Genomic DNA, 15,258 nt, shown 5'->3' with positions numbered 1-15,258 from the left:
CCTGGCCACCGCCTACTGGCCCCCGCCTGCTGGGCATCTACAGCTCGCCTATAATCAACGTTTCCTTATGGAAAAAACTGCTTGTGTGTGGCATGCCTGCACCTTCGGTCACCCATGATTTTATGGTTTTTATTTCCCTTCCACTGCACTTTCTAAATGTTGACACGGCGATTCCAGGACTGGTCTCATCATTTTCAGATCTTATGATGGCTGTTTTTATACTCCATAAATCCAGAGAGGCAAATTTTTGCTGAACATTACACAGCTGTTGGGCTGCTGACAACTGCCCTCCCAGAGTCATATATGGAAATACAAAGTTTTTTAATGATGTTTGTTGTTTTCTCTTCTCACTTAACCATTTCCATTTATTTCTGGTTCTTGGGCCTGTAGGGCAGCTTAGAGCTGAGGAATATTTGTTTTGAGGGAGAGTATAAAGATATAGAATAGGCATGTTATGCAAAGGAATTTAGGAAATATCTAGAGGCTATCCGCCTGATGATTTGCTTTCTTTTTCAACAATCAGTTTCAAATTTTTCAAATCTTTCTCCTAAGAGAGGCCAAACTGAAATCATAATGAATTTTGCTTTAAACATACAAGCCACAAGAAGAGTGCTGTACCAAAATATTCTCTCTCGCTTAAGAAAAACCACGTGTCCTTTTGGAGAATTTCATAACGGAGGCTACTGGCAACATGTTTTATTACTTCTTGAAAATGAAAAATGTTTTGGTGTGTGATTCTCTACTGAGTTGTGTTATAATTAGTTCAGTGTCTAAAAACTTAATTATTCATTCATAGAACCTTGGTTCTGGAGCCAGTTCTAATCCCAGTCCCATCACCTGCTAGGCTTTGTGGCTTTCAGTAAGGTATTTCAGCTCTCTCTGCTCCATTTCCTTCTCTGTAAAAAATAGGGGGCCGAATAATCAGCCACCCACTTTTACAATTCTGTAAAAGAATTGCAGAGTTGTAAGGACTAAAAATCAAAATTCACATAAAGCCTTTAGAATGGTACAAGTATAGAATAAGAATTCAAAAGATAGGGATCCCTGGGTGGCGCAGCGGTTTGGCGCCTGCCTTTGGCCCAGGGCGCGATCCTGGAGACCCGGGATCGAATCCCACATCAGGCTCCCGGTGCATGGAGCCTGCTTCTCCCTCTGCCTGTGTCTCTGCCTCTCTCTCTCTCTCTGTGACTATCATAAATAAATTAAAAAAAAAAATTAAAAAAAAAAAAAAGAATTCAAAAGATATCATAGCTTTTCTTATTCATGAGTTATTCAGCAGGGAGTCCGTTTGCCCCTACTGTGTGCAGACCCCCGCCCCTGTCACTTCCTAGATGTGTCTCCTTGGACACATTCCTTCATATCTCTGAGCCTCAGGGTTCTCCTCTGTGACACAACCATAGTAACAGTGCTTGAGAAAAAGAGCTAATACATTTAAAGCAACCACATCAAGTCTGACACAAAGGAACTACTTATTCAGTGTTAGCTATTATTACACTTGCTATTTGCCAAGGTCCTGAGGTGAATTCTGGGTATTTTGAGACAAGAAGGTTGTTAAGCAGAGGCAGCACAGTAGACTCCACACACTGGTGAAGAAGAGAATGGATCAGCCAGCAACTGTAAAGCAGTGTGGTGACAGTGGAGACGCAGGTGTGCACAGGCCATGGTGTTTAGTTGAGCCCTGGGGGAGGCAGGTGAGCTCACAGTAGGGGGAGGCCATGTGCTCCAGAAGAGAGCTGATGGAGTCTGACAGACCTGGGTTTGGGTTTTCTCCTTGCTTATTAGGGAAGTTCCTCAGCATTCTGACCACAGCTCCATTTTCTTCTTCGTGAAATGGGGTTGATCTGACCTAACTGCCTCTTGGGAAATACTATTTTACTCCTCAGCGGGCACATGGGAGGCATGTGGGAATGACTGCAATTATTAGCTGGGAGTGGAAGAAGCAAAGACCACTGGCAAACTAATATTCAGGTTAGAAAAGTAACTATCTCTTGATTTAAATAAGGCCTCATCTCTTGGCTTCTAAAGACAAAACTTCAACATTCCAGTGTTCCAAACTTATGGAGGTTCAAACAACACAAATGACTATTGTAGAGATAAAATAATTTAGCTCACAGGAAAAATATGATTAGAATTTCTAGGAGAATTAATTAAAAATTAATGCATTGGCTAATCATTAATACAGGCCTTAATTGGTGATTATTGAGAGAATGGTTCCCTAGGTGTTTTCCTGAAAACTCAAGTCCTGCTAATTCCAAGTGATGAGGATTCTGTGGTTCAGATATGTAGAGAAATTTTAGGTTAAACAGATTTCTTCATTACAGTGCACTCCATACTTTTTAAGATAATAAAGTGTATTGGATGTCTCTAGGAAGGGATAGAGTGTGGTGTGTAGCATTTCCCCAATGTATTGGACCATGGAATTCCCTCTTCTCCCACCTCTCCTGCTCCATATGTGTGTGTATGTGTGTGTGTATTTCATACCCAAGTCCAGTAGAATTCATTTTGGAAAATGATACTTTATCTTCTCATGCATCCATATAATGCTCATATATATCCTGCTGCCACTTACTGACATTCCTACTGGTGTTCTGAAGGTCAAAACATAATATCATGCCAGATACAACGGTGTTCTTCACATCTCCTAAAACTTACAGAAGTCCTAGAGATTTTCCTTTGAACTGCTTACAGTGAGTTCATAATGAGCATCTAAAATGTTTTTAAAGGAAACTCTCAAAGCATCAGATTAACACTTTGAAATAGAGGGGACAAAAGCAAATAATAGGGAAAGAGTAAAGATGATAGTTGAAATCCACTGCAAATGTGTACTGCAAAAACAGTCTTTCATCTTAATTTGAAAGAATTCTGTTTTGTGCATTAATAAAGGTTTCCCCCTCCATCTGATTCAAGCTCATTGTATAAATTACTTCCAGGTATTGCTTGTACACATGCAATGCTCACAACCAGAAAGAACGCCTATACATGTTGCATAAATAGGGATACACCGCCTGAAAACAAATATATCTTTTTGGAAATGAATGAAGGAGACAGCCATGGCCAATAACTAGAATATTCTACCCATGGCCATGAGTTGCAAAGTACCTAAACACACAGTCAAGGACCCACGTGGCTTCTTCAAATCTGGGTCTATCTGGGAAAAAAGAAACACACTTTTGGTCAAAATTATTGTTTGCATAGTCATCCACACACCTGAATTTACATACTCATGCAAAACCCCAAATGCCCCTTAACATTTCTAGAGCGTGTGAACAGTTTCACAGCAAGAATCACTTAATGTTGGCAGGCGTGCTTGATTGGTCTGCTGTCCTGCCCTCTGTGTGAGTTGTGGAGCCCAATGGATCCATTGGCGCCAGGGCCTTGTAACTACACAGAGGGTGGTCTTGTTTTCGCGTGTGGTTTGAGGATAACTGCTCTGTTCTTAATGAGGAATAAAGATAGATTTGATAAATTCAGTAAAGACTGTAATTAAGCAATTTGAAGATCTTTAAAAGTAACCAACAACTGATTCTACTTTTTCAATTTGTTCGCTCAAACTAAATTTGACCAGGCAGGCTGACACAACTCTAGGTACATAGATTACTGAGAGGAGGCAGTCAAATCATCGCAGAGCACAGAGCTTTGACTCCACGCTCTTGAAGAAAAGCTAGATGAGGAATTAGAGACTGTCCTTTCCTTTCTCTGTAACTTTTAATTTGTCTTCAAAACAGGTATGCTAATTTAGAAGCACCTTGTTCTGCTCCTTCTTTACATTATTGAGAATCTGTTATTTTTAAAAGATTTAAGAAATTAATTATAAAGAGTGCTCCATTTTAATTTTCTTTTAAAATAGCAGGTACTCGATTGTTCATATTTAACTTAATTGCTTAAGAATATTTTGTGAGGAAAAAAATATAAGTTTAATGTTCATACTTCTTTGTTTAGCAATATAGTATTCCTCTTCTGGTTGTTCCCAGGGACCTTATCTTTGCAGCTAAAATAACTTAAACCTGACCTGAAGCCTCAGGTCTGCCCCAGGCCCTTTGAGTAAAACTATTTTTAGTATCCCCACTTTGCAGGTGAGAACATCGAGAGCAAAGATGGGAAGAAACTCACTCAGGGTTGCCCAGCTCATGTGGAGCACAGCTAGGGTTTGAACTTGGGAGCTCTGTCCCTGGAGTCTGTGCTCTTAACCATATGCTCTGGGCCTCCGCAGACAGTGCCTACCATTTGAACAGACTCATTCTTTGAGTCCTCCTTTATTCAAGCAGGATAGAAAACAAGAAGCATACATGACAGTGCTCCCCCACCCCTAATAGCCACACTGTCTTTGAATCCTAGAATATGAGCTCCCCAAATGTTTGGAACAATAGCAGCCACTGGAACCCTGCTTTCCTCCCCCACGACACTTTGAAGTAATTGGCATTCACTAAGATGCATACATGCCACTGCATTTGTAAGATATTAGTCTCGTTAGAGTGTAGTCATATTTCATATAAAAAATCAACATGGCTAAGTGACAAGCAAATTTTGACTAACTTTTTTTTTTTAAAGCTAAGGGGGAAGGCAGTACAAACAAAGTTTGTTTCTTTGGCATAACACTCTTAATGATGAAGACAGGGAAGTGTTTTGACAACAGTATAATCAGGTGAATGAACAACTACCTTTAAAGTAGTACCTGCAAGGAACTGTGGGAAGTTCAGGCTCACGCCCTACGATATTAAACAGACACGAATTCTGTGTCCAAAGTAAATTCTGCATTGCTTCCTCCACTTCTGCAGGTCCTCTGGAACCATATCAAGTTCTTCTCAGGGTCCCCTCCTTCCCTCAATTGGGAAAAGGCCTGCTGGTAAACTGATGAGCCCCCATCTGGCTGACCCTTACAGTCTCCACAAGCTGGTTTCAACCAGGATGGTTTCATGGAGGTCTCTGTGTGCAGCCTGGGCCCCATCCAGAATCCCATCTCCATCAGCCTCCAGCTCCTCTGGCCATCACTGCCCACTGATGTGTACCCAGTGTCCCGCTGAGCTCTCATAACACTCTGCACACCTTTTACAGAAATTCACATTTCGTGTCTTTGACCACAGAATCTGGGTTTCTGTATTATCTCCACTGCTTCAGCTTAAGAGTTTGAAGACTTTCTCTGTAAGACCCACATTGTAAGTGCAGAGCTTCAAAAGTCTTTGTTGACAGTGCTGAATGAAGTCACTTGCCACAAAATTAACTGTTTTAAAGCTCACCTCATATTCAGTACTATTCTCATTCTTAGGAAGGTAAGCAATATCTTATCCAGGTAAGTATGATTTGTGTAGGAAGTTTTTCTTCTTAGGAACTGTGGCAGATGTTGCTATTTCCTTCCCAATATTCATTACCCCTGAAGCAATGTACATAGCTATAATTCTCAGCTCTTGAATTCTCTTGAAGCTCTGAGACACAAGTGAAAGTTGCTCTTCAGGATTTCCAGGAAATCTTCAAGAAATCTGCAAGGGAGCTGGGAGGTAAGCTCTTTGAATTTTTATCTCTTCCTGGAAAGTAGGTGCAATGGTTAGAGATCTAGCAGCCTTCATGGACCATGAAGTAACTTTAAAGATGCTACAACTTATTGATAGAGAAAACTTGAGTTTCTTATGTTCACAGACAAACCAGCTCTAGACTTCCTCTTTTATATGAAAAAGAAATACTTTTTAATTTTCCTTAAAATGCCTTAAAATTATAAAATAGTTTTTAATGCCTTAAACATTTTAAGGCATTATTTTTATTTCTGTGTTTATTTCGATTTAGTGTTATTTGTAGACAAATGTATAGAGAAGTTAATTTAAGTGACAGTATCCTATTAAATTGTAAGTGGCATAGTAGAGGCAAGACATAGGAATTCAGTAATACCTTAAGACCTTTATAAAAGACAAAACCAGTTTCTAGTCTTTATTAAGGTGGGTTATTAATCACTGGAAAAATAGGAAATGCAACTCAAAACTGTCATGAGCAATTAATTGGAAGATATGAGAGGCAGCTTTGTAATGTGTCAACTTTGCTAAACTGAACTACATTTCTCAGAATTCCTTTTTCTGTATGTTTCCAGATGGGGTGAGCCACAAGGGATATTTTTGTAAGCTATATGGAGGACCACTTTGTAACTTACAGATGTCTAACTCATTCACATGAGGCAACTGTCAGGCCTCTGAGGGCTCCACCTTCCTCAGGATTCTTCTTCAGTGTCTCTGAATCCTGTGGCAGGTGTGTGTATTTAACTCTATGAAGAAAGGCCCTGATTTCTGCAGATTCCTACATCATCAAGGTCAGAGGCAAGAGGAAATGGCACAGGTTTCAGTCTTTCCTTGTGGATTCCAGATTATATTCATGGATTCCAACTTTTTCTTGCTCTCTCCTACTGTATCTCCATCTTCCCTTCCTGGGAATGGCTGCCTAATGAGTGGACCTGAAGCTTTAACACAAGATGTAAAGACAAATATCTTGCAGAGACCACCTAACCAGATGCCACAATTATAGAAGGTGCAATACCTAGAACTTGAGGAGCCTCAGTTGTTTAGTCAGGTAAGTGTCTGTACATTGATTTTAGCTCAGGTCGTGATCTCAGGGTTGTGAGATTGAGCCCTGTATCAGGGTCTGCAATGGACATAGAGTCTGCTTAAGATTCTCCTTCTCTGCTTCTCTCCCTGCCCCTCTTCACTAAATAAATAAATAAATAAACAAACAAACAAATAAATAAATAAATACAGAATGGGTCAATTTGTTATGAAAAGTCAAAAATAAAATATAAGCAGACAGAAGTAGAAAAGGAGTCTTGTGTGTCATTCTTGATCTCTTAATTAATTCAACAAATATTTATTGGGTGATACATAAATGCTAGACATTATGCTATGCTCTAAATTAAAATGATGGGTCCTTGCCAACCTGTTACCAGTTCTAGGTACTGGTGATATGGTGATGACCAAACAAATATCCCTGTCCTCATGGAGTTTACATTCCAGTTGGTTGTGGCAATGAATAGACATATAAAGTATATATGTATGTATCAGATCATAGTAAGTGAAATAGAAAAGAGCCACATAGAGACAATAACCTCTTCACTGCATGGTACTGGGAAGGATTTAGAGACAATGTATACAAAGTGCCTGACCCACAACAGACCTTCTATAAATTGTAGTTTTATTGTTTTTATCAGGATTGTGTCAGAGGGATTAAAAAAGAGAGATAGAGAATATGTGATAAAAACCCATGGAAGTGGAATCATTAGAACTCAGTAAATGATTACTCTTTTACTTAAGGGAAGATGCAGTAATGGGATGTGAATTCTAGCCTCCAGCCTATGAAGACCTTCAAGAAAATAAAGAAATAGTTCTCCGTATAGTTAAGATAGTAAAAGAAAAACTTCATTAAGTAGGAGAATCAAAGAAGATAAAGCAGTCTGGAATGTGGCAGAGAAATGTGGAAATGAACATGAGGAGGAATGTGAGCCATTCAGAAGATGAAGCCCTGCATCCACTGCTGAACTTGAATCTCAGAAGAGCCCCACAGGAAATTTAAACAGGTAAAAATTCACCGATTGAGTCACTTTTGTTTGGAGGGACCCAACTCCAAGCCTGTATAAAATTCCATGATCTTCTGATTCCAGGATGCTGCTTCTATGGGTACCTGGACTGGCCTATGAAGGAGATCAGGAAGGTAGCCTGGCTTGTGGTGGGACTTAACTGAATCATGGGCCACTGTGGCTAATGGTATACCCGTGTGGCTCTAGAGATGGGCTCCAAGCTTCCCTGTAGCCGCTGCTCACTCTTTAGATGCCATACCTATTTGCCCTTAATGACTAAATGCACAAGGTAGAAGCAAGGGGAAAGATCTCATTACCTTCTTTAACCACTTTTGTTTCTCCAATGAAGAAAACTGAGTAGTAGGTACCATGTTGTTGAGGGAGTCAAAGGAAGAGTTTGGCAATTAATAAAACCAAGTAAGATATGATGGGCATGATTGTTTCAGTAGGAGTAGTGTAAATAATAATTACACTTTTAATAATTGTACCCAGATGCACATCACTAATCATCTCCCTGTGTGGTGAAAGGTGGCACACTCTGCAGAATTAGGGAGAGACTAAGAACAAAGTGGGAAAGCCAGGAGAGCAGGATAGAATTTGGGGACAGGGAGGGGGGCTGTGACAAATGCCTGATGACAGCATGGCTGGCTGAGTGAGACATCCTCAATTATACCCACATTTATACTGAACTATGTGGAGAACAAATTTTCAGTTTTCTAATGGAAAACATATTGATGTTCTGGCAACATTTCTTTGAAGACAACCTATGAAAAGGTTAGGATGAAAACAATCCTTTGGTTTAGAGCACCAAGGAAGCACATTATTAACACAAATATTCAAAATAGAAGGCAGTGAGACAGAGGCAAAAGCTATTTTTGTTGACCCTGGTATGTGCCTGAAATGTTAAACGTCCTGATGTCCTATTTGGGAAGAGAAGTTACTGAAGACTAAATACACCTGAAACCTGGAAGTGAATTGAGATTAATTCTAACAGTAGATTCTATGAAGCTTGTAAAGAAATGAATACATAGAGAGGTTAGGCCCCTTTCCTAAACTAAAGGCAGAGAATAAACACAGCGTTCTTTAGGATAGCCTTGCTTGACCTAGACCCAGGATCACTTCCCCAAAGCATCTGTATTGCTCCTTGAAGGCCATAGTCAAATTTAGTCTGTATCTTGCCCTCTCACTGAAGGCAGTGATTGGTTCAAAGTAATAGCATGATACAATACTTTTTAAAATACTTGGATTGTGCCAGGTCTTGTTCTAGGTTTTTCTCCTGTATCCCTCCATGTAGTCTTCATAACAATACAATGGGGTGGGATGCCTGGGTGGTTTAATCCATTAAGCGTCCAACTCTTGGTTTTGGCTCAGGTCATGATCTCAGGGTGGTGAGATGGAGCCCCATGTCAGGCTCTACCCTCATGTGCTTAAATCTAGAAAGTCCCCAGAAAACTGGGACTAGTGGATCACCATCTGTAAATCTAATTGTTTATATGATTTAGAAGAAAGCAAAACAACTGTTGTTGGTTTCAAAGGCCATGTGTTTATATAGGGGGAAAATCATGAAAAGATTGACATGCCATTAGGTGAGTTGTCACCAAGAGTGAATTAAAAAATAAATGAAAATATTTATTACATTAAAAGTTGAAGGACATAAACATAGCAAAATGTGAATGCTCCTCCTTCAACTCATTAATATCATGTAATCATAAAGTGTAGGAGCACGGAAAAGTTTTGAGTGGAGGGTAGTTAGTGACCAGTGATGTTTGAAATATTGTTTATAGACAGATGGGATATTTTTCTCTGAGTATTTTATGAGAATATGATGAAGATTAGAACAAAATCCCTGTTTTTCACAACTAAATTGAAGTATCAATGGAATTTTGATAATTATAGTTGACTCTTGAAAAACATGGGAGCTAGGGGTACCAACCCCTGTGCACTTAGACTTGAAAATCCATGTATAACTTTGACTCCCCCAAACTTAACTATTAATAGTGTATTATTGACCAAAAACCTTGCTAATAACATAAACAGGCAGTTAATACATATTTTGTAATGTTGTATGTATTATACACAGTATTCTTACCATAAAGTAAGCTGGAGAAAATGAAAAGTTAGTAAGAAAGCCAAAAGGAAAATCCATTTATGGAACTGTTCTGTAAAAAAATCTGTGTGTAAGTAGAGCCATGCAGTTCAAATCCATGTTGTTTAAGGATCAACTGTATACGGCTATGGAGGTGGAGAATTCAACTTACTACTTCTTCAAAATATTAGCAACAGCTAACATTTACTGAAAACCTACTCTGTTCCAGGTACTATTTGTTGTTCCACACTTAGCCTTCACCACAACTCTGTGCGGGAGATGCTGCCATTACCATATTATATATATGGAGAAATGAAGCATGTTTCACATGCCCAAGTCTATGGTAAAGCTGTGATACAAATCCAAGCCACACGGCTCCAGAGTCCATGTTTCTAACTTCTCTGCTACATCTAGGTATGACAGGAAGTGTTATTTATAGGCCCTCACTTTGAAATAGTTTCCAAATGTCTGAGATGTAAAGTATCTGGGAAGAGCCATAAGGAAGAAGAGCTAGTGGAGGATTAGGGGTGTAGCTGGGAAGAATTACCCACAGACATGCAATGAGCAGGAGGTTTAGAATCTCCGATTCTCCTCGGGTCCTCATCACGCAGTCTTACCTTCAGTGACAGCCTCCTTAGCTCTTGTGTTGTTTAAATACCTAAACAAGACTAGAAGAAAAGGAAATCCATGAAGCTCATCACTGGCCCTGCCCCTGCCTTAGTTTCCCTGAGGAAGCCTGTGGTTCATTCTGTACCTTATTTCTTTTTTAAATGGAATTTTATTGAGGCAGATTTTCCAGAATTGGAATCTGGAAGGAGATTATGGTTAATTTGTGATAACAATAACAACATTCTTGGAGAAATTTTCTTGTTTAAATGTTTCACATTCAAGAAGAGATGAGAGAAGGTTCTCTACCTTTGTGATTATATTAACAGCCACAGATGTCAATTTTTTGTCTATAGAGTAATATTTAAATGTGAACCACAGTAAATAGAATACATTCATTTTGAGTTTCTTCTGTTTAGAGTACTTTAGGTGGGCTTTTCTATAGGGATAGGTGATTTTAGACTTTTCCCCATGACAATGAATCATCCCTTTTATTCTGAAGGAAAGACAAGTACTGATGTATGAGCACCAGGACTAAAGTTGCTATATATCCCAAACCACTAACTGCATATTTCCAAAAGGCTTATGTAGAATTGGCACTTTGTGGGTAGAGAAGAAAAAACAGAGGCTTTGGGGTTAGAATTCGATTCAAATCCTGGTTGCTCCTCTTCTAAGCTGTGTCATTGGTCAAGTTTGTCTTCCTCACTTTCCCTACAAGGAAAATAGAAATGATAGAGCCAACCTCTTGAACTCATAGAAATGTGAGAATTAAACTAAATCATGGAAACATAATAGTAGATAGTAGACAAATAGTAGACATATATTTATTACATAGACCTCCTATGGAGTCTCCTAAAAGCCTTAGGCTTCCTTATGGGCAAAAATTCATTATTTGTAGTAGGGACAAGTTTGTCAAAGTCTCCCCTGCCTCTGGACTTAAATCTATCTTCTTACACAGACATCAATTTGCATGTGCTCTTCCATCCTTAGATGCTGATTTGCTGAAAGAAATGTTGTGCTTATAGATTTCATTCAAATAGGCTTTGATTCTAAAGCAACTTGTGTGATTGGAAGAACCCTTGAATTTTAATTGCTTCTTACAAGCTGATCAGTAAATATTCCCACATGAACTCAGAGCTTGCAGAATTAATGTCCTAGTAATTAAGAATTAAGACATTTAAAAATTCTTAGAGTTAAAATATGAGCTCATAGGTTAAAATGAATAGATGCTGGCAATTGACAATTTATTTTCTTCTACCTTCTCCACAAGTGTATCTGAACAAGACAACAGGTACCTAAGAACAATAGGTAAGGATTAACCATTTCTTTCCTAACGTACTTTAAAATTAATATTATTATCATTAAGTACTCAGATGGATACACATGACCTCACATGCACTTGTTATCCCATTTATGTGAGTTGCCTGGAAAAACTCCCAAAGTACAATTGTTACTAATACATTATATATAATTCAGATTTTCTTCTTTTAAGGGAGGTGGGGAATTCTGAAGGCAATTACAAGAAACTGAATAATGGTTGCCCTTTAGAACCTATCTCTTCAGTCTTCCTGTTTCTTCACTTTTATCCTTGTCCTTTTACATCTTCATTAGAGGCATTTATTATAATTGGACATTTCTAATTGAAATAAAGTTCTCAGAAGCTATTGCTGCAAGCACAAGAGAGAAAATGTTAATTTTCAGATTGATTAACAGTATCTTTAAATTATAGCATGATTTTCCAAACTTCCCAACCATGAAAATTCAGATAAAGTCACTAAAATTGGAGATAATTGTAAATACATTGTATTTCAAATCTCACATGTGCTTATACCCACAATGATAGATTCATTTATTGATACCCCCATAAGTGCAAATTGACATAGAGAAGGTGGTTTAATGTTTTATTAACTAGATATTATGATACGCTAGTGAATGTTTACCCAGCCCATAGAAAGGGAAACAGTTTAGTCAGCAAGGCATGATGCCAAATGATTGAACTGAGCAGTGATTGGACTCAATTACATTTCTAACTTTCAGATCTTATAAACCTCTTTCTATTCAATTCTCTTGCTAGTCTGGGCTATTTTATGTTACAGGAACTTCTGTTGCATAGTCTTCCTTCCTTGCTTTTTTTTTTTTTTTTTTTTTTTTTTTTTGCAGGGTTCTGCAAATGCTGTTCACTCTGCTTGGAAGATTCTTTCCTACCCACTGAAACGTCCACATTCCCTGGCTAGTACTTTCATGCGTCTAAGATTCAATCATCCATTCATACATTTGATGGTGAAGTACAATCCAGCACTAGCTCATGTGCAGGGTGTGGGTGGGAGAGGGATTTCATCATGAACAAGACACTCATGAACAAGTACAGTGCTTGAGATATTTGTAGCTCTGGGAGAAGGAGGTTTCTCCATCCCCTTCCCTTCCTGTTTCTTCTCAGCTTTGTCATTGATGGGAAGAGTCTGTTAGTCTAATAACTTTGACATTAAAAAGAAAGACAATCAAGTCAGACACGGGTTTGTTTGCTTTATAGATTAACTACCTAAGAGATCTATAATGAACCCACATCTCTAAGAGTCCACCATAATCTTCCCATAAAGGAGCCAGGAACAAGGCCATCACTACTTTGACCTTCGGTGCAGCACTACCTGTGTGGAGCCGAAACCCTAGGTTAGTGGCACAAGAGTAAAAAGCCCATATGGTAAGAAAATAGAGGCAAATCCCAATATTCACTCCTCCTCTAAATTAGAAGTCTCTCGTAAGAGTCACCAGTTCATTCTGCTCTCACTATGATGTATTACAATTACCTGTCCCTTTGCTCATTTTCCCCACTAGACTCTAAGATCCCTCCTAATCTTTGTGTCCTCAGAGTCTATCCCAGTGCTTAGCACGTAGCAGACACTCAGTAAATATCTGGTGAATTAATGAATGAACCAGAGCAACCACCAAGTGTAGTCGTGAAAGTGGCCTGCTGCACACCTGCAGAAGAGCCACTCGCCCAGACCATAGTGCGAAGTACTGATTAGAGTTCTCTATTGAACAGCCATATGCTGTGACTCTGGAAATAAACTCATAATACTACTGTTTGATAGATAGTAATATGACAGTGTGTCTAACTTTAGGTGCTAAAAGTATTCCACTTCCATTTTTAGTGCTTGGTCGTACATTTCAGGCTGAGGGAAAATAGATGGGAAAACTTGTCTGTCCATGACACCCCACAATATACAATGTAGTCTACTCACTGCTGGCATATTGAAAATAACATGGAATTTAGACTCAGCAGACATGGGTTTAAGATCCTGTCACTTAATGGGTAGATAACCTCAAGAACATTTATTCTCCACGGCATGTCTCAGTGTCTTCATTTGTGATACCAGGGTAAAAATATCTCGCTCTCTTATTTGCTGTCTAAAGGTCTTTCCACTTTTGTTTTCTCTACAATTAGGTTTTGGTTTTACTGATATTCTGCATTGATTTTTCTATTTCATTGATTTCCACTCTTACCTTTTTTCCCCTTTTGAAGATTTATTTGAGTAAGTGAGAGAGAGTATACATGTGTGCATAAGTGGGGGAAAAGGGAGATGGAGAAGGAGACTCCCTGCTGGGCTCAATCCCAGGAGATCCCTGAGATCATGACTCGAGCTGAACTCAGACACTTAACTGACTGAGCCACCCAAGTGCCCCTACTCTTATATTTATGTGTGATTTAGGTTTAATTTGCCCTTCATTTTTTAAATTTTTTTAAATGTAGAGATAGATCATTGACTTTAGACCGTTCCTCATTTCAATAATAAAAAAAGAGGGTATCTTTGACCTCCAACAAAAACATTTTTGAAGTGTATTTGTCAACATATACATAAAGCTATTAGTAGATAATTGATTGAATATTTAAAAACATTTTTTTCAAACAAATTTTCTGGAATTTTATTTTGGCTAGATTAAAAACAACTGATCAAAAGTTGTCCACAAATAGCTTGTTATTTTAAAATGGATGTCTAGGCACTAAAGAAAGGATGGCAGATTAGAAAAAACATTGAGCTTCAGAGCAGAAAATCTGAATTTTAATCCAAATTTTCTGAGTGATCTTGAGCAAGTTATCTTTCAGAGGTGTGCACATTATGGCCCAAGGACCTGTATTTTGTGGCTCTGCTATCTCCTTCGTGGATACGATTCTACTGGAACACAGCCACAGCCATTCCTTTCAGTCCAGTCTATGCCTTTCACATTCCGGCAGCAGAGCCGAATGGTTGTTGCAAAGTCTTTAATGGTCCACAGTGTCTAAAATAATTACTCTCTGTCCCTTATAGAAAAAGTTTACTGACCATAGCACTATTGTCCCAACTTCTTTATCTGTAAAATAGGAATGATAGCCTTCACTTCATAGGGCTGTTGTCAGGACACTTACTTTGGTATATTTGTGTGAAAACTTTTGGTACAGTGCTTAGCATATGGCCATGGTGCCAGTAGGCTTGTTCAATTGGAATCTAAAATCTCTACCCACCACCCAGTGATTGATTTAAAACTTTTCTTTTAACCTTAGGTTTATAAGGTGAAACAATCATATGTTAGAAAGTAAAATCTCACATTTTCCTTTTTAAAAACACCATTATTTGCTTGTCAACATGACTCCATCAAACAATATAATCTTTATCCATCTTTGTCATAAATAATTAAAATATCCAGAGATTTAAAATGCCACGGCTGATGCAGTGTGGAACTCCATAGACTTTATGCAAATAGAAATGGGATAGGATATGTCTGAGTTTTTAAATGGTAAAGATCATAATTTTGTTTATACAGCAGCAAACAAAAAAGCCTATAATAGAAATCAGGATTATTGGTGGTTCTTTCTTGAATGATATTGTTAAAGGTACAGCATTATTTTTTGCTTCTGTGCTTGATTAGAAATATATTGCATAGAGAATAAAGTGATAATTTGGAAAGAAATAGGAGAATTCTGCATAAGGGACTGTTGTGGCAACTGCATGCTGTGTATACTATAATTCTTAGCTAGTCACGCTGATTA

General features: G+C 38.4%; 1 long non-coding RNA gene across 1 annotated transcript; it reads left to right on the top strand.

The window, feature by feature from the left end:
- The first annotated feature begins 4,093 nt into the window (after positions 1-4,093).
- On the top strand, positions 4,094-12,520 carry LOC144282838 (uncharacterized). The gene is made up of 6 exons (XR_013351249.1): positions 4,094-5,492; positions 6,074-6,546; positions 7,281-7,543; positions 9,859-10,043; positions 11,506-11,543; positions 12,396-12,520. It is a non-coding gene; the product is annotated as an uncharacterized LOC144282838 (long non-coding RNA).
- The last annotated feature ends 2,738 nt before the right edge of the window (positions 12,521-15,258 follow it).

This window comes from Canis aureus, chromosome 14, assembly GCF_053574225.1.
Source record: "Canis aureus isolate CA01 chromosome 14, VMU_Caureus_v.1.0, whole genome shotgun sequence".
Lineage (NCBI taxonomy): Eukaryota > Metazoa > Chordata > Mammalia > Carnivora > Canidae > Canis > Canis aureus.
This window is presented reverse-complemented; position numbering and strand designations above follow the sequence as displayed.